Below are 19,968 nucleotides of genomic sequence, written 5' to 3' on the forward strand. Positions count from 1 at the left end.
GTAGCTGCTCCAACATGCCTTTACAAATGTAAACTGCTACATAATTATGGAGCACTCCACCGGACCTCACCCATTCAACAATCACGTGTTCCTCATCTCTCCCTGGAAGTCCAACAAAGGTCTGTCAGTCCAACAAAGGCAAAGTCAGCAACGAACTATTTATAATACACTGCCTTTCAGCCAAACTCAGTGACCTATAGACATTTTATCTTATATTTGTATAGAATGCCCTTTCTGTAAGAAGCGGTATTTCCCCTATTTAATAGATTGAGAAATTGAGGAAATAAAAGAGCTCAACCCAAAGAATCCTATGCATGCGTCAAAACGAATCAGTGTATTGCTATTTTCTAACTAAGAAATCTGTTGTTTACATGATCGTTATGCAAGGCTAATTAACAGGATGAATACAGTAGTTCTCCCACACAGAGACAGAAGCACTTATGAGTAATAATTCTACCCTGACTCACACAGAGATGCCGTGTCCTCCTGAGCTGGATGGTAAAAGCACTGACTTCCTCCTTCTTAGCTAAGTGACTCAGAATATTATGAGGGCCATATTATTTTAGAAGCAGCTGGACTGGGAAGAAAATTGCAATGGCAAAGATACCTAGGACAACTTATGTCTGTCCATCAATTTGCAAAAACAAGAGCCAAAGGTGATTACAAGGATGGTCCACATTGAGGGTGCTCACCTGGTCTTCACTTTGGTTTAAGGTTGTGGCTGACTGAGAATTTTTTAAGAGTTACATAATGTGAAGGATACACCACCAGAGGATCTGCCCCTAGTAATATGGCCTTTCTGGACCACAAGGCTACATGGTGATGTAAGGATGTGGATGGAGCACAGGCATGCCACAAGCAGCAGAAAAGGAAATGGTGCCAGGGTGGACCTCATAAAAAGAGCTCAGAAGGCTGTCAGATGAAACAGACAGCTAGAAACACAGATGGAATCCCATTTTCATAGGTTTGGAGCAAACATTAAATGGCTACATTATATCTAAGTTTAAATGAAAGAGAAGACTATTGCCACAATACATAAAGAGCATACCATTAAAAAAATAATTTGGGCTGGAGGTGGTAGCTCACACCAGTAATCCCAGCATTTTGGGAGGCTGAGGCAGGAGGATAACTTGAGGCCAGGAGTTCAAGACCAGCCTAGGTAACACAGTGAGACCCTTTCTCTACAAACAAAAAATTAAAAATAGGCTGGGTGCGGTGGCTTATGCCTGTAATCCCAGCACTTTGGGAGGCCGAGGTGGGCAGATCACGAGGCCAGGAGATCGAGACCATCCTGGCTAACATGGTGAAACCCCGTCTCTACTAAAAACAGAAAAAACTAGCCGGGCGTGGCGGCAGGTACCTGTAGTCTTAGCTACTCGGGAGGCTGAGGCAGGAGAATGGCGTGAACCCGGGAAGCAGAGCCTGCAGTGAGCCAAGACTGAGCCACTGCACTCCAGCTTGGGTAATAGAGTGAGACTCTATCTCAAAAAAAAAAAAAAAAAAAAAAAATTAAAAATTAGTCAGGTGTGGTGGCATGTGCCTGTAGTCCCAGCTACTCAGGGGGCTAAGGCAAGAGGATCCCTTGAGCCCAGGAGTTCAAGGTTGCAGTAAGCTGTGATTGAACTACTATGTGCCAGCCTGGGTGACAGAGTGAGACCCTGTCTCAAAATAAATAAATAAATAAAATGAAAATAATCTATATAATTTTTTTCCAGTTCTAAAAGTAATAAATACTTGTAGAAACTCTGGAAAATAGTGACAGACATGGAAAAGGAAATAAAAATCAGTCATGATCTCATAACTCAGTCAAAGTAAATCAATAGGTAAGTGTACTTTTGTCCAATATTTAATTGGAATCAAAAACTATATATACAGTTTGGGTACACTGTTTGTTTAAATGTATGCGCCAAAAAAATCAAATACCAGTAAATACTAATCTTGCCAAAAAAAAAAAAAAGACAAAAAGAAATGTCCCAGGGAGTGCTGTGCCTACTTACATCTTATACCTTACAACCTGACACAAGACCCCACTCAATTGAACTTCTCTTCTATAGCTACCAAGGGACCTCCTTGTTACACAGCCATTAGTGTTTTCCAAAGTCCTTAACCTCCTTGTGCTGTTAACCAGTCCCTTCTTAAGTTTCTTCCCAGGGTACTACATTCACCGAAGTTTTCTTCTCATTTCTACCCACTTAGTCTCCATCTTCTTCCTTCCCTTCCTGGTCTCATCAAATGGGGGCGTTGTCTGAGTTTCTTCTCTGGCTAGAGCTACATGATGTTCTCCTTAAATCAATTTATCCACATGTGTAACTCCAATAACTTCTTCTACATGCATGCTGTTCAAATTTCCACCTTCAGTCTCAATCTCAGAATTGAATTCTGGTCCTATGTTCCCAGCTATTTGTAAGACATTTCCACCTGGCTTACTAAGCTCCATTTGTCTAAAATTATACTCATTTATTTATTCAATAAGTATTTGCTGAGTGCCTACTATGGGCTGGACACTGTGCTGGGCACCAGGGAAACCCTTCGATGAAGCTCCCATTGGCAATAAGGTTCAACTCTTTAACCTGACATTCTAGGCCTTTCACAATCTTGGGCTAGTTTGCCATTCCAACTTTCTACTTCAATTCACACACTCTTTACCTCCAAACTGAACGCTATTGCTCAAATGTTATGCTTTTCCAGTTATTTCAGGAAAGGTTTACAGTTATCTCTGAAATACCCTCTTCCCACCTCAACCTACTGAAATTCTATTCTTCAAGGCCCAGCTCAAATGCCACCACTTCCGCAAGCTTTTTTGGGTCCCTGATCCAAAATGGTCTGTTCTTTCTTTAAACTGCCACAGAATATCTTTGGTACCTCCCCCATAACATATACTGCATGCTGCATGTTCCCTCTCAAATGACAATGATGACAATAGTTACAAGTTATCAAAAGCCTATTTTGTGCCAGGTATGTTGTTTGGTATTTCATATCTCTAAGCCCCAAAATGTATAATGTGAGTACTATCACCCTCATTTTACAAATGAGGAAGCTCAATTATATCAAGTAAACTGCCTGATATCAAGTAACACGACTACCTACTGGACTTAGAGGAACCTGAAAGCAGCAATTCTGCCCTCTTCCATTTGTATAACTCTCATTGGGTACAGAATTGTGGTTAGTACACAGCGGGTACTCAGTAAGCATTTGTTGAATGAATAACTGAATAAACAGTATATTTTTAAGCCACTAACATCTGTAAGTATATATACCACTCTAGTTTCCTGGCAAAATTATATTTGAATTCCTTATAGGCTCGTTTCAGTAAAATTTGACATACTTTCCAAAACGTTATGTTGAACTCAAACTTTTACATTTTTTTCTTGGTAGAAAAGGCTTCCTAGCTATTAAAACCTGGGCTTAAAAATAACATGGCAAAGATCAGGTAGCAAAAACCTCACTCAGACCTTTTATAGAAACCAAAGCACCTTTGCATTACTTAGGAATTGTCCTGTGAACCACTACAATATCAGCAACTTGGCTGGGTTCATTTTCCAACAACTTAGAGCTCAAGCTCTTTACAACACCAGTGATGAGATGTTCCCTTTGAAATAGCCCCAACAATCCACTTAAAGCATTTTTCAGCACATCTCTGCACATGTTTATTGTTTGCCACCTGCAAAATCATTGAGACATTTGCTGCCTCAGAAACCTAACTAAATATAAGCATGGCACTTTAAATCTCAGATTGCTTTGCGACTGAAGGCAGCAGTGTTACTGCACCTTTATGTCAAATTGGAAAGCCAAAGCTTCTGGCTGGGAAGCCCATTTTCATAAAAACCACCAGAGATCCAGTATGTCCTGCTCTTAGAAACAAAGCAGGAGGACACAAACTTCAGTTATGAAATGTCTACAAATGCAGACTTGATGTTTTCCATCTCCCTTTGCCTCCATGGCAGAGAACATTGACTAGAAAACAAAGGAACCACTTGAATTAGCTTTATCTTGGGACTGAGAGGAAGAAGGCAAAAACTTCCATGATAAAAACCATATCAGCCTCCAACTGCAACAGGAGTAACTGGTGAGGTACAAGTAGGTACCATCAGAGCCAAGCCAGCTAGTGTGGCTGACTGCAACAGTGAATGTAACAACAAAGAAGTACAGTGAGACCAAATATGCAAGATACCCAAAAAGGGCTGGGGAAATAGACTTAAAGATGTCATCAGTTTATATAACTATTTAGAATCTTCTACTTGAGCCTGCGTAATAGAGGTTGTGTTTCTAAATTCAATACAGGACTGTGTTTATCTAATTATCTCACAAACCTCCTAAAACTGAGGTAATCTCAGGAAAAAATCACTTGGTTTTTACAGAAAATAATCATTTTTCACATGCATGGTTTAGAATAAAGCTTATAAAGTGCTTGATAACAAATGGCCAACACACATATGAAAAAATGCTCAACATCACTAATGATCAGGGAAATGCAAATCAAAACCATAATGTGATAACACCTTACTCCTGCCAAGAATGGCCATAATCAAAAAATAAAAAAAAAAATAGATGTTGGCGTGGATGTAGTGAAAAGGGAACACTTCTACACTGCTGGTGGGAATGTAAGCTAGTACAACCACCATGGAAAACAGTGGGAGATTCCTTTAAGAACTAAAAGTAGAACTACAATCTGACCCAGCAATCCCACTACTGGGTATCTACCCAGAGGAAAAGACGTCATTATACGAAAAACACACTTGCACATGCATGTTTATCGTAGCACAATTTGCAGCTGCAAAAATGTGGAGCCAACCCAAATGCCCATCAATCAACGAATAGAAAGAAACTGTGAGATATCTATATATATAATCTATATATATAGATACATATAGATATAAATATATGTATATGATGGACTACTACTCAGCCATAAAAAGGAAACAATGGCATTTGCAGCAACCTGGAGGGGTTTGGAGTCTACTACTCTAAGTGAAGTAATTCAGGAATGAAAAACCAAACATCACATGTTCTCACTCATAAATGGGAGCTAAGCTATGCGGAGTCAAAGGCATAAGAATGAGAAAATAGACTTTGGGGACTTAGGGGGAAAGGGTGGGGAGGGGGTGAGGAATAAAAGACTACAAATCCGGTTCAGTGTATACTGCCTGGGGGATGGGTGCACCAAAATCTCACAAGTCACCACTAAAGAACTTAGTAACTAAATATCACCTGTTCCCCACAAACTTACGGAAATGAAAAAAAAATTTTTAAGTGCTTGATAAACTTCATTTTTCTTTTTTTTTCTTTTTTTTTTTGAGACAGTTTCACTCTTGTTGCCCAGGCTGGAGTGCAATGGTGTGATCTCGGCTTACCACAACCTCCGCCTCCTAGGTTCAAGTGATTGTCCTGCTCAGCCTCCCGAGTAACTGGCATTACAGGTGGCCACCACCACGCCTGGCTAATTTTTTGTATTTTTAGTAGAGACAGGGTTTCATCATTTTGGCCAGGCTGGTCTCGAATTCCTGACCTCAGGTGATCCACCCACCTCGGCCTCCCAAAGTGCCGGGATTACAGGGGTGAGCCACCGCAACTGGCCTTCTTAATAACTTCTTAATAAACACTTGTAGTAATCTCAAAAAAGAGAGGTGAGTAAAGTACTGGCACTATTTTAAAGATGATGAAAGAGAACCCAAGATGATTCATTTATTGTCAATTGTGTTCCCGAAGAGAAGAAAACGAAGTTCCTCAAATTCTTGTCTAATTACTGAGTCCTTTGGGCCACCCAAGTTCAATTACATTTTAAATCACCTTAAATCACACAGGGGCCCTGATGTTGGTAGAAGGACCATAAACAAGGAGTGAGTAGGCTGAATCCAACCCCTGAGCTACTCAGACTACGTATTGAGTTTGTTCAGTGTGAGAGAAGTGTGGCAATAGGAAGAACATAAATTTATAACACCAGGAAAGGGTCATGTCCCCACACTGCCTTCTAAGCTAACTGACATCCAGCAAGTCAGGCTGACTCAGGGCTTCTGTGCCCTTCTTATCTGCAAAATGGAAGTCCTGCCAATGCTTGCTGCCTTCTACCTGAGAAAGCAGAGAAGCACAATATGGACAAACATGTGAAAGTTCTTTATTAACTCTAAAACAATGACTATTCCTATTAGTTAGCTGATTTCTAACCACATAACCATTTATCCTCAACAAGCATTTATAGAGGACAGACCAAGTACCCAAACACTATGTGAGATATTAGAGACACAAAACACAGCTCCTGCTCTTGAAGAGCTAAATAGCTAGTGGAGAGTGAGACACAAAACCAAGTATAAAAAGCACTTCAACAGAAGTATACAAAACGTGTTATATAAGCACAAATAAGGAATCATTACTAACTAAGGGACAATAAAGATTCTTACAAGTAACAGAACACAATTAAATGACAATGATAGATATACAGAGATTACTTTAGTCGAAAGAAATCAGAAACAAAGGAAACAAAAACATACAACAAAACCAATCATACCTGCTCCAGAAATCATGCTGCAGGCCAGGCATGGTGGCTCATGCCTATAATCCCAGCACTTTGGGAGGCCAAGGCAGGCGGATCAAGAGGTCAGGAGTTCCAGACCAGCCTGGCCAACATAACGAAACCCCATCTCTACTAAAAGTACAAAAATTAGCTGGGCATGGTGGCATGCACCTGTAGTCCCAGTTACTGAGGAGGCTGAGGCAGGAGAATTGCTTGAACCCGGGAGGCGGAAGTTGTGGTGAGCCGAGATCATGCCACTGCACTCCAGCCTGGGCAACAGAGCAAGACTCTGTCTCAAAAAGAAAAAAAAAAACAAAACAAAAGAAATCATGCTGCTTCTGGCATGAAGCTGTCAGCCTACAATAACAACCTCAAAGGTTCCACTAAAGAGTGAGCACTATGTGAACTAACCACACGCGGAAGGCAAGCATGCAAAGGCCTTCTTCACAAGCTGTTCAAGTCGTTCTGACCCACAGACACATTCTTGTCCAATAGAAGGCCTTTGCTGGGTGGTGAGGATGTCATGGCAAATGAATAATTCCCTCACTTCCTGTTGACTTTAACTCTTTTGGTCACTGCAGCTCACCAGCAGAAGGGAGAATACTTACAACTTTAACCTTCAAAAAAACAACCAGCTTATGGCTTAGCACACACTCACAAAACCAGTTTCCATGGGCATTCAGAGTAAATGTATGAGAGAAGTAATTAGTTGATTTATTTTCTGTCTCTGCTGAACTCGAACCTGCTAAAAAGTAAGCCTAGGTCTTTGTTAACTGGCATCCCAAGAGTACTAGACCAATGGTAAGATCTAAGCAAAAAGGTGACTCACCTCTTGTTTGAAAGGGCAGACATACTCAGCAGTGATGGGCTGCATCTATGACCTCTCCCTCCCTTTTGGACTTAATCTGTGACAACAACCTTGGCTACCAATCAGCCTCTTAACTAATTTAGTCAGGAAACAAGCAAGGCTGGCAAAGGCAGACAAAACACTGTCTCTGACCCTCAAAGATAAGCACAAGAGAAGGCAAAATAACAGAATGAGTCTCTGTCATTTAACTATGTACAAATTGAAGGACAGAAAAATCTCTGCCCATCACACAGGACAGAAGAAAACCGTATAAGGTATGAAGGATAAGAAGAGTAGGAACTGGCCAGGTGCAGTGGCTCACGCCTTTAATCCCAGTACTTTGGGAGGACGAGGCAGGCGGATCACCTGAGGTCAGGTGTTTGAGACCAGCCTGGTCAACATGGTGAAACCCCGTCTCTACTAAAAATACAAAAATTAGCTGGCCCTGGTGGCAGGCGTCTGTAATCCTAGCTACTCGGGAGGCTGAGGCAGGAGAATCACTTGAACCCGGGAGGCGGAGGTTGCAGTGGGCTAAGATTGCACCACTGCACTCTGGCCTGGGCCACAGAGTAAGACTCCATCTCAAAAAAAAAAAAAAAAAAAAAGAGTAGTAGGAACTATGTTTTCATTCCCCTAATCTGGGTTTACATTAAAACAGTTTCTGAATATCTTTTATTAGGGACTATTACCGTTAGCATGGCATAGATTTTATCAAACAATGTGTGAACATTCTGGAGTTGAATTCTGGAGCTCTGATTGATCCATACTTCTTGGATTGTTTTGCTCTGACATCAGGATGATAGGCATATGATAGCTGGGAATAAATAGCTGAATCAGGCACTGCTATGGCTATGCTAAACTCTTTAAACATGTCCTGCAGAGGACTCCTTCAATGTGGATGGACACATTTTAAAGGTTGAATGATGTATTTGATAAAATGTTTAACAACAAAATATAGTCCTAATAAGCCCTAATCTAAGACCAAGATTAAAAAGTTATAGCTAATATTTATTGCATACTTACTAAAGTACTTACTACTTAACATATGTTAAGCCCTCTACTGCATTATCTTGTTAAATCCTCACAACCACCCTATTAGAAAGCTGCTATTATTACTACTTTACAGATAAGGAAACTGAGATTTAAAAAGATGAAGTTACTTGTCTAGGAAAATATGGTCAGTGAGTAGAAACAAGACTCTAAGATACACACACAGCCCCATATGACAATTCAGAGCAAATTAATTACCCTGGGATATGGCTAAAATTTTAGTACATGAACATGGTGCTTCAAATTTTAGTGTCAAATGCCAGCAACTATATTATTTATTTCCAAATATGTTTCTTAATCCCATGACCCAGAGAGTTAATTGCTAAATATCACATTTACACCTGGGGAAGTAGTTTATACTTAATTTAAAAAAAAAAATCACCTCTATAATACTTCTATGTTATTATTATAAGTTCTCTAAGGGAATGGTAGAAGACAGGTTCCTGAACAAACACAGTAAAAAGCTGTTCTCTAAATAGCTAACCTCAATTGTCTTAGTGACCTTGGACACATTACTTGGAATGTTTGCAAGGGTATAATAACTGTGACTTCATTTAGGCGAAACAAGTGCTTCTGCAAATGTTTACATGGTCCTAATTGCCCAAACCTTTTACTAGTGTTTCCCTGCGACATCATTTTTCATTTAGCCAATAAATAGAAACACTTGTAAAAATGTTTGCTTAAAACAACCTGCAAACAAATGTTTCTGTCAAAAGAATTAAAAGAAATATTTCAAATTAGATGTTACGATCAATAATTCAAACATATTTTGATGATTAAGGCATACTGAAATAAATTGCTGACCAGGCACAGTGGCTCATGCCTGTAATCCCAGCACTTTGGGAGGCCAAGGCAGGCAGATCACCTGAGGTCAGGAGTTCAAGACTAGCCTGGCCAAAATGGAGAAACCCCGTCTCTACTAAAAATACAAAAATTAGTTGGCTGTGATGGTGGGTGCCTGTAATCCCAGCTACTCAGGAGGCTGAGGCAGGAGAATCTCTAGAACCCATGAGGCAGAGGTTGCAGTGAGCCGAGATCACGCCATTGCACTCTAGCCTGGGGGACAGGGAGAGACTCCATCTCAAAATAAATAAATTAATTAATTAAATAAATAAACTGCCTCCTTCTAAAACTAACTTGACTTTTTTTGGGGGGACAGGCAAATATCAATGTATGTGGGGTTCAAACAAAATAACAAAATTGACCCACAACCTTCTGTCTTGTTTCTATGATCTACTAAAAGATGATATGCTGGCTGGGTGTGGTGGTTCACACCTATAATCCCAGCACTTTGGGAGGCGGTGGCAGGTGGATTTCCTGAGCTCAGGAGTTCGAGATCAGCCTGGGGAACAGGGTGAAACCCTGTCTCTATCCAAAATACAAAAACTTAGCCAGGCATGGTGGTGTATGGCAGTGGTCCCAGCTACTCAGGAGGCTGAGGTGGGAGGACTGCAGGAGCTTGGGAAGCAGAGATTGCAGTGAGCCGAGATCGAGCCACTGTACTCCAACCTGGGTGACAGAGTGAGACCCTGTTTAAAATACATATATATATATATATATATGCCCTGGTTTCATATTACCATACTACCATGAAAATACAGAGGCCATAGCTAACCTTTCAGCGTAGGGCAACCACTTTTGAACCACAATATTTGGAATTAGCCAATCTGGGCCTCAACTTTCTATGTATCATTATGAGAAGTTTGATTCTGGACAAGCGACTTGAATCTGAATTTCAGTTACTCTGTATCCATGGGGGACTGGTTCCAGGACCCCCTCAGATACTAAAATCCACAGATGCTCAAGTCCCTTATAGAAAATTGTGTAATATTTGCATATAACCTACGCACATCCTCCTGTAAGTCATCTCTAGGTTACTTACAATATCTATTACAGTGCCTACACATCCTCTCATCTGGTGGAGTCAATGTGGTATTCAGCATTTAGCAAACTCAAGTTTTGCCTTTTAGATCTTTGTGGAATTTTTTTTTCCTAATATTTTTGATCCATGGTTGGCTGAATCTGCAAATGTGGAACCCACAGATGCAGGGGGCAAACTGTAATTTGTCTGTGATGTAGGGCAAATAAGGATACCTCTCTCACCTTTTTCAGAGTGCAAATCAAATAACATAATGTAGTGTTTTATGAACTCCAAAGCAGTGTACAGGATGCCCATCAGTTGTCTGATACCAACGAAAAGGTCACCACATTCTCTTTGATCTCCATTATAAATCAACGAACTGGTGGAGGGAGTGGCGACAGCACTCGGTTTAGGAAGCTTCGAAATAAGGTTTTAATCTACTCAAGGTTCCTCCAGCATTTTCAAGGCAGTAGGAGTTGCTGTGCATCAGCTTTTCTGGTGGTCTTGGAAAGGACGGATTCAGTGGCGCAAGTGTTGCAGTGTTGCATAAAAATTCAAAAGGATTATCTCTTCTCAAAAAAGTAAAAAACGAATAAAACCCATCTTTGCCGCCCAAGTTTCCCCACAGCTAGGATATTTTCCCCTTCCTCTCTTTTTTTTTTTTGTAAGTTTCTTGAAGAAACTTGTTCTTTATACTTTCTGACTCCATTTCTCATTGCCCATTCATTCTCCCCTCAAGAAGCAGTCTGATTCTGCCCCAGCTGAAACTTCACAGGAAAAGGTCACCAATGATTTTCTTTTTGCTAAACCCTAAAGACTTTTCACTCAGCATCTGACCTAACCACACAGCAGTATTTGACCTACTGAACACCCACTCCTTGCACTCTCTCATGAATTCACGGATGCTCTCTCCTGATATTTCTCCAACTCTGGAGGCTCCTCCCACTACCTTCTATGGGCTCCCCTTCCTATGCCCATATTGTACATGTGGGTATTCCCGTTTTGCCCATAACCCTCTTATCTGGTTCCTCGTCTGCCCTCCCTGAGTGATCTTCATCCTGTGGCTTCAGCTGCAATTTACGTGGCAGACAAGAAACATATTACTCTCCGGCCAGGCACAGTGGTTCACGCCTGTAATCCCAGCCCTTTGGGAGGCCGAGGCAGGTGGATCACGAGGTCAAGAGATCGAGATGATCCTGGCCAACATGGTGAAACCTCATCTCTACCAAAAATACAAAAATTAGCTGGGGGTGGTGGCACGCGCCTGTAGTCCCAGCTACTCGAAAGGCTGAGGCAGGAGAATTGCTTGAACCTGGAAGGCGGAAGTTGCAGTGAGCCGAGATCACGCCACTGCACTCCAGCCTGGCGACAGAGCGAGACTCTGTCCCAAAAAGAAAAAAAAAAAAAAGAAACACATTACTCTCAAGCTCTAGACCTGCATATGCAACACTGAACTCATCTTCTCTCAAAACTGTCCCTCCTCTCAGCATTCACCATAGAGTAAAGGACATATCCTCTGTCGCCAAAAGATAAACATCATTCTTGATCCTTCTGGCTCCCTCACCTGCAATCACTCCAAATCAGCAAGTCATATGAATTCTCATCTACAGCATTGGCCACATCTACCCATTTCTCTGTCTCCACTGCCTTCATTCAATCACCACCTTCCAATCTTCTTCCCTTCAGTCTTACCCTCCTCTAATCCATTCACCACACTGCAACCAAAATGTTCTTTCCAAAATTAAAACCTATTGCCATTTGGATAAACTACACACATCTTAACATTACCTGAAAGAGTTTATGGCCACCTACCTTCTTGGCCTTATCTCTTTAATCTCTCTCTCTATCCCTACCCTCACCCCACACCCACTCCCACCTCACTCCCACTCTATATCTACCTATAAAGAATTTATACAGGCCAGGAGCAGTAGCTGATGCCCGTAATCCCAGCACTTTCAGCTGTGATTGTGCCACTGCATCTCAAAAAAAAAAAAAAAAGATTTATAGAAACTGGAACCAGGTGCGGTGCCTCACACCTGTAATCCCGGCACTTTGGGAGGCCAAGATGGGAGGATTGCTGGAGGCTAGGGGTTCAAGACCATCCTGAGCAACATAGTGAGACCCCATCTCTACAAAAAAATTTTTAAAAGTTAACTAGGCATGGGGGTGTGAACCTACAGTCCCAGCTACGCAGTAGGCTGAGGTAGGAGGATCGCTTGGGCTCAGGAGTTTGAGGCTGCAGTGAGCTATGATCACGCCACTACACGCCAGCTTGGGCAATAGAATAAGACCTTGTCTGAAAACAAAACCAAACCTGGAATTTTCCACATGCTTTCTTACCTATCTTGTTTCCTCTGCCTGGAACACTGTTTTCCACCACCATCACCCTCATCTTCTTTATCACCAGTCCCCTCCTTACCTCCCACCCACACACAAACAATCTGGCTAAGTGTAATTCAGCTGTCCGGTCCTTGATGAGGAATCACATCTCTCCTGACCTCCAGGTCCATTTTGAATGGCCTCTTATATGCTACCACAGCACCCAGATTTCCTCCACTATTATGCATCTCAAGCTAGTTTTTTTTAACTTTATAATTTTTTACCATTGGTATAAACCATACACATCTTAACATTACCCGAAAGCGCTCTTCACAGATTTGCATGTCATCCCTGCACAGAAGCCATGCTAATCTCTGTGTTGTTCCAGTTTTAAGGTATGTGCTGCCGAAGTGAGCACACAAGTTATTTTCAAATGGCTTGTTTACTGTTGGTCTCCCCCACTAGACTGTAAACTTCATGAAGGCATGGACTGTGCCTGTCTTGTTCATTCCTACCTCCAAGTACTGTGCCATGGCACAAAACAAGTGCTCAATCCTTACATGCTGAATCAACAAATCAATGAATCCCTGAAGGTGGAAGAGAAGCTGTTCTGGAAAAGTGATAGTGCTGGTAAACGTGGATCAAGAACATGTAGGAGGAGATCATTCAGCTAATTTCCTGGAACAAAAAATCTGCTAGTTATATATCTGATGTTTCTAACCTATAACACATGTTTTTTGTTCTGTGACTGAAAAATCAACATTTATATAATCACACCTACAGAATACAAGGTGAAGTGGATATTTAACAATCTCCCAGTTATATAAGTATTCACAGGTAAACTGCATAATGCCAGATAGAACAGCTTTAGTTTGTACTGAATTATAAACTGGTTACACTAGGCAGGAGAACTGGATAAATAAATCTCTACCATGGTCACAAATGTGGCATATCATATGATTGGGGGATTCTATTTGAACCACATAACTCAAATGAACAATTAATGAGTGTATGAAAAACAAACAAAATGTTAATGAAAACAGCATGCCTGCCATCTTAATGCAATGGCCTCCATATTTTGACTTTGGCTTTTGCTCATAACTCATACTGTCATCAAGATTAATTACTTATGGAACAAATAAAACTTTTACCTTGTCAGCACGAAGGCAAATTATGCATGTTTTTCAATGTCTGGAATGATCCACAGTAGCCAATGAAACAGAGCAAACATAACGCATGGAATTTATTGCTGGTGGTCATTTTTATCACACTGTCACTCAGCACTGAGTTCTCTGAATTAATTGGCTTGCGTCAGAAACTCCAAGCTAGGATGTAGTTCAGTTCCTTATGAATCAAATGCCAAATGTACTCTAAAAGGAGAAAGCAAGAAGAAAAAAGCAACTCCTTGCTATCTAGATATCCCTGCAGACTTTTTCTTTTAAGGGCTTAACATTTGCTGAAGCAAATCAGCATTTGGCCAGCAACTGATGGGGCCACAGACACTCTCTGTACTTTTCTAGGGGTGTTGGGGGACAGGGTGACGTGAAATAGGATAGGATGACAATGGGAAAATAAAAGTAACAGCAGCAGTAGCTTGGTGCTGCTGGTAACTGTCTAGAGATAAAGAATCCTAAAAAACCTGCCCAATCTAACCTTCTCCAAGTTCCCATTAAAGTCAGGTCTTTTGAAACCAGTAATTAAATTAGTACCTGTCTACCTGCCTACTTTTTATATATGTAAATGAATGACTTCAAGTCTTTTTTTTTTTTTTTTTTTGAGACGGAGTCTCGCTCTGTCGCCCAGGCTGGAGTGCAGTGGCCGGATCTCAGCTCACTGCAAGCTCCCGCCTCCCAGGTTCATGCCATTCTCCTGCCTCAGCCTCCCGAGTAGCTGGGATTACAGGTGCCCGCCACCTTGCCCAGCTAGTTTTTTGTATTTTTTAGTGGAGACAGGGTTTCACCATGTTAGCCAGGATGGTCTCGATCTCCTGACCTCGTGATCCGCCCGTCTCGGCCTCCCAAAGTGCTGGGATTACAGGCTTGAGCCACCGCGCCCGGCCGACTTCAAGTCTTAAGCAAAGGCTATATACAAGATTAAACTGTAATAGAGTATGTCAAGTATCTCATAAATATTCAGTAAATATTAGCCTTGGATGTTTTTTAATGAAGACATTACTGGGCTAGGGCCAGCTTGGTTTTCCTAATCAGGCACCATTTTTTTCCGTAAATGGTTACATATTCTTCACAGTTGTTTTCCACTAGTATAATTAACCTGAGTCCTTAGCCCAAAACCTACATCCATCAATCTATAAGAAAACAAAATACTTTTAATGAACATTCAGCTATGTGCCTACTTTTTCTATTATTTCTATGTGACATTCAGTGATCCTTCTACCACGAAACTTTCACTTATTACCCTACTGAGAAATAAGTTTCCAACTTTATTTTCAATCTTTTCAATAATAATGTTTTCTATATCTTGTTTTCTTTAAAAAATCACTTTCTGCCACATACTTATCTATGGGTTTTATTATCTCCAGTATTTGACTGTATAGTGTTTTATGGTCATTGTATTCCCCACAATGTAGAGACTTAACAGCTTTTAAAATAATGTTTATTGAGTTCTGTGATTATAAATAAGTACTACATGTTCATTGCTTGTCATTTTGAAAATATGGAAGAGAATAAAGGGCAAAATAAACAACGCCTATTCACCCTCCACTGGAAAAAAAGCACTGCCCCGTTGTGGCCCTTTCAGCCCTTACGTAGATTTTGTTTTTTTAAACATAATTCAGAGCTTACTATAGATACGCATTTTTTCCCAACTAGCAATCATTTCCACAACTAGCAAACACCTTTCCACACTTTTAAACTTCATTAGGAAATCCTTGGCTGAGCGTGGTGGCTCATGCCTGTAATCCCAACACTTTGGGAGGCCGAGGCGGGCGGATCACAAGGTCAGGAGTTCAAGACCAGCATGACCAACATGGTGAAACGCCGTCTCTACTAAAGAATACAAAAATTAGCCGGGTGTGGTGGCACACGCCTGTAATCCCAGCTACTTAGGAGGCTGAGGCAGGAGAATCACTTGAACCCGGGAGGCAGAGGTTGCAGTGAGCCAAGATTGCACCACTGCACTCCAGCCTGGGTGACAGACTGAGACTCTGTCTCAAAAAAAAAAAAGAAAGAAAGAAATCCTTTTGGCCGGGTGTGGTGGCTCACACCTGTAATCCCAGCACTTTGGGAGGCCAAGGCAGGTGGATCACGAGGTCAGGAGATCGAGACCATCCTGTGAATGGTGAAACCCCGTCGCCACTAAAAATACAAAAAATTAGCCAGGCGTGGTGGCGGGTGCCTGTAGTCCCAGCTACTCGGGAGGCTGAGGCGGGAGAATGGCGTGAACCCGGGAGGCAGAGCTTGCAGTGCGCCAAGATCGCGCCACTGCACTCCAGCCTGGGCGACACAGCGAAACTCCGTCTCAAAAAAATAAAAATTAAAAAAAAAATCCTTTTTAGTGTCTATATAACACTGTATCTATTGATGACACCATAATTTGTTCCCCTGTTTTGGGGCATTCAGGTTATTACACATGTTTTTTTCTAAATAAAGTTATATTGAGCATCTTTGAACATTAACTTTTAAAATATTTCTGAAAAATTCCTTTGGATGGACTCTAGAAGTGGAATTAAGAAGTGGGTCAAAAGGTAGGAGCATCATTGAGGCTTTTCATACATTCAGCAATGAGCTGTTTGGAAAGGTTACAGCAATTGTGCATCCCTCCTAGCATTTGCGAGTGTCTGCTGCGCTGCACACTAATTGGTGTGGAGGAGTTTTGAAAATTTATGTTAATTTGAGATTTGGAAAAAATGATACTTTCCTATTGTTTCAATTTTTCTTTCTGTATTAGTTTTCTATGGTTGCATAACAAATTTCTACAAACTTAAGTAGCTTAAAACACCTATTTATTTTCTCACAGTTCTGAAGGTCAGAAGCCTGGATGGGCTTGGCTGGGTTTTCTGCTCAGATTCTCTCCCACAAGGCTGAAATCAAGGTAGTGGCCAGGCTGGGTTCTTATCTATTAATAGAAACTCAGGTAAATAATCCAGTTATAAGCTTATTGGAATTGTTGACATAATCTAGGTCATTGTGGCCTATGTCAGAGGTCCCCATTTTTTTCTATGCTGGTTGTTGCTGGGGCCACCTTCACCAACTTTAGGCCTCCAGTACTCCTCGAGGCTGCCCAAATTCCCTCTCAACAGTTCCCCTCCACCTTCGAAGCCGCAACACAGCATGTTGAGTCCTCCTGCTTTAAGTCTCTCCAATTTCCCAGACAGAGAAAGCTCTCAACTTTCATGGGCTCCTGTGATTAGATTAGACCCACCCAGAAAATCGCACCATTTTAAATTCAACTGTGCCACATAACATAATCAAGAAAGTGGCATCTTATTATATGCACAGGTTTCACAGATTACAGAGAGCAATTTTAGTAGAGAGGCATTTTTAGAATTCTGCCTGCCACAGAGTCTTAGGTGTTGTTTCTTATCATTTGTTTGTGTTCTTTATAATTAAATCTCAATGACACAAATCTACTAAAAAAGTGAATCTTACTGATGACTGCAGAAGCTGCATTTCCATAATGGCAAAGGCAACTAACTGTGAATGGGACTGCAGCATGCTAATAAAATTTTGAAAACATAAGTTTGCTAACACTGGTATTTAAAAGTTTTAAACTGTTGTAAAATACGTATAATATGAAATTTACCATATTAACCTTTTTTTTTTTTTTTTTAAAGACATGGTCTTCTCTGTTGCCCAGGCTGGTGTGCAGTGGCGTAATCATACCTCACTTAACCTCCAACTCTTGGGTTCAAGCAATGCCCCTGCCTCAGCCTCCCAAAGCACTGGAATTACAGGCCTGAGCCATCATACCCAGCCCCATCTTAACCATTTTTAAGTGTACAGTTCAGTATTGTTAAGTACATTCACACTGTTGTGCAGCCAATTTCCAGAACTTTTCATTTTGCAAAACTGAAACTCTATACCCATTAAACCAGGGGTCCCCAACCCCCATGCCTGCAGACTAGTACTGGTCCATGGCCTGTTAGGAACTGGGCGACACGGCAGCTGAGCAATGGACCAGCCACACATTACCGTCTGAGCTCCGCCTCCTAACAGATGGGCAGCAGCATTAGATTCTTTTGCAAACCTTATTGTGAACTGTGCATGTGAGGGATCTAGGTTGCACACTCCTTATGAGGATCTAATGCCTAATGATCTGAGGTGGAACAGTTTCATCCCGAAACTATCCTCCCTCTACTCCCCGACCCCACGCCACCCCCTCTGTGGAAAAATGGTCTTCTGGTCCCTGGTGCCTAAAAGGCTGGGGACCGCAGCACTAAACAACAAATCCTCCATTGCCTCCCTCCCTCCAGGCCCTGGTAATCACCATTCCATTTTCAACACTGGCATATTTTTATTTTATATATTTATTAACAAACATGTATATAGCAATTACTATATGCCAGGTACTGTTCTAAGCCTTGAGCTCAGGAGTTCAAGACCAGCCTGGACAACATGGCAAAACCCTGCCTCTACCAAATGTACAAAAGTTAGCCAGCTGTGGTGGCGTGTGGCTATGGTTCCAGCCACATGGGAGGCTGAGGTGGGAGGATCGCTTGAGTCCAGGAAATCGAGACTGCAGTGAGCCATGATGATGCCACTGTACTCCAGCCTGAGTGACAGAGTAAGACCCTGTCTCAAAATAAAATAAAATAAAATAACAATAATAAAAACCCTAATGAGGTCAATACTGTTATTATTCCCATTCTACAGATCAGGAAACAGAAGAGCTAAGTAAACTGCCCAAGATTACACAACTAGGAAGTGACCAAGCAAGAATTCAAACTGAAGGAGTCTGGCTTTATAGTTTTTGCTATAAACCATGACAGTGTAAAAATATTCACTGTAAAGAAAAACTCATCAGGAATTAGTATCATTTCTTCTATGTATATCTATCTATTGTAGGTGCAATTTAACTTAATATTCATCTCCTGTCTAAAAGACTATGTGACCAAGGTTACAAATGTCAATTGACATTTTTAGAGACTATATATATATATATAGCCCAGCTTTTGTTAAGGCATTTTCTTGAAGTCAGTCAAACAAAAAGTGCCTTGTATTTTAAGTATGCCAATTATAATTTACATGTAGTATTTTATAATAAAAGACTTTATAAATACAAATCACAACTCACTACGATTACTTAAATTAAAATACAAAGAAAAAAAATCCAGCTGTTTCTCTCTGGTCCCTTCCAAGGAAGAAAAAAGGAGAGAAATAAACTTCTAAATAAGTTTACAACAGCATGGCTCAATCTCAGCTTAACCTGGTAAATTCAAATTTGTCTTGCTTTACAAGGTGTACATCCAGACCAGCCTCAATTTGTCATCCAAATATATATCTCAGTAGTAACTTATTTTTATTTAAGGGATGGGTGTGAGATTTCCTTCTCTTGATTTTTTAGCTTAATAATTCTTTCCTACAAGATCAAACCATGCTTGTCATCAGTCATGTGGTGTCATTTACTATACGTTAAAAACGGACAGAGTCGACAGAAAGAACAATCGTTTTCTGGAAGCCCCAGTCTGATGTAGGTTAAAAGCTCTGCTGGGGTTTGGTTTTATAATCCCCAGGAGGGGATAGCAGGGGTACTAATAACGCACTCAACGAGATCACGTACTATTTCAACTACTTTCTCCTCCTATTATATACCTGATTCACAAAAACAAGCAGACAATGCATCATGTAATCTCCCGTCACCCATTAGCCATTGCAATGTGGTACAATCTCCAGCACGAAATAAAAACCTGGGCATGGGAGAAACAGCAAAATCACCGCTACCCCGGGAGCTGCTCAGATATTTACAATGCTGTCGTCCCCACCCCATCCCCCAAACTGGCCGGCCAGGCAGCACAGAAGCAGACGGATGCTCACCCGGGCGCCGGCTGCTACTCTCCCTTCACCTGCGGGGCCTGCAGTCCGCTGCTGGCGGGGGCTTGGCTCCCGCAGCCCGCCGCCCGCCTCTCGGTGACAGCCAGCCCAGCCGCTGACCATCCCGGCCCGGCTCTGTTTACAAGCGGCTTCTCGCGGTTCCACTCTGAAATGCTTCCGCCGGCGGCCCGGGCAGCCAGAGCCGGACACACAAGGTTCCAGGCTGCGAGGACGTGTCTTTCCTGCCCGAGGGACCGGGCGGCTCGGCCGGGCCTGACCGCACCCACCAGGCCTTCTTATTTCTTTGCTTTCTTATGTACAGTTCCTCTCGTACACATTGTGAAAGCAATGGCGTGCGTCGCGGAGCCTCCTCACTGCTCCACCCAACGCCAAA

The 19,968-nt window shown here is 41.7% G+C and overlaps 1 protein-coding gene and 1 pseudogene across 11 annotated transcripts in view; both read right to left on the minus strand.

The window, feature by feature from the left end:
- Positions 1 to 19,717, minus strand: part of PLEKHM3 (pleckstrin homology domain containing M3) — a 208,203-nt gene extending 188,486 nt beyond the window's left edge. For 7 of the 11 annotated variants that reach the window (XM_045367599.3, XM_065525944.2, XM_065525943.2 and 4 more), the window contains exon 1: positions 19,578 to 19,717. The gene's annotated coding sequence lies outside the window, so the exon portion shown is untranslated. Of the gene's footprint in view, positions 1 to 13,736; positions 13,956 to 16,558; positions 16,660 to 19,577 lie in introns of all 11 variants that reach the window. The other 4 variants (XM_045367601.3, XM_074009908.1, XM_045367600.3 and 1 more) reach the window with 3 other exon arrangements.
- Positions 12,905 to 13,003, minus strand: LOC123568122 (U6 spliceosomal RNA; annotated as a pseudogene).
- Positions 19,718 to 19,968: the final 251 nt, after the last annotated feature.

The sequence above is a fragment of the Macaca fascicularis genome, chromosome 12 (assembly GCF_037993035.2).
Source record: "Macaca fascicularis isolate 582-1 chromosome 12, T2T-MFA8v1.1".
NCBI lineage: Eukaryota > Metazoa > Chordata > Mammalia > Primates > Cercopithecidae > Macaca > Macaca fascicularis.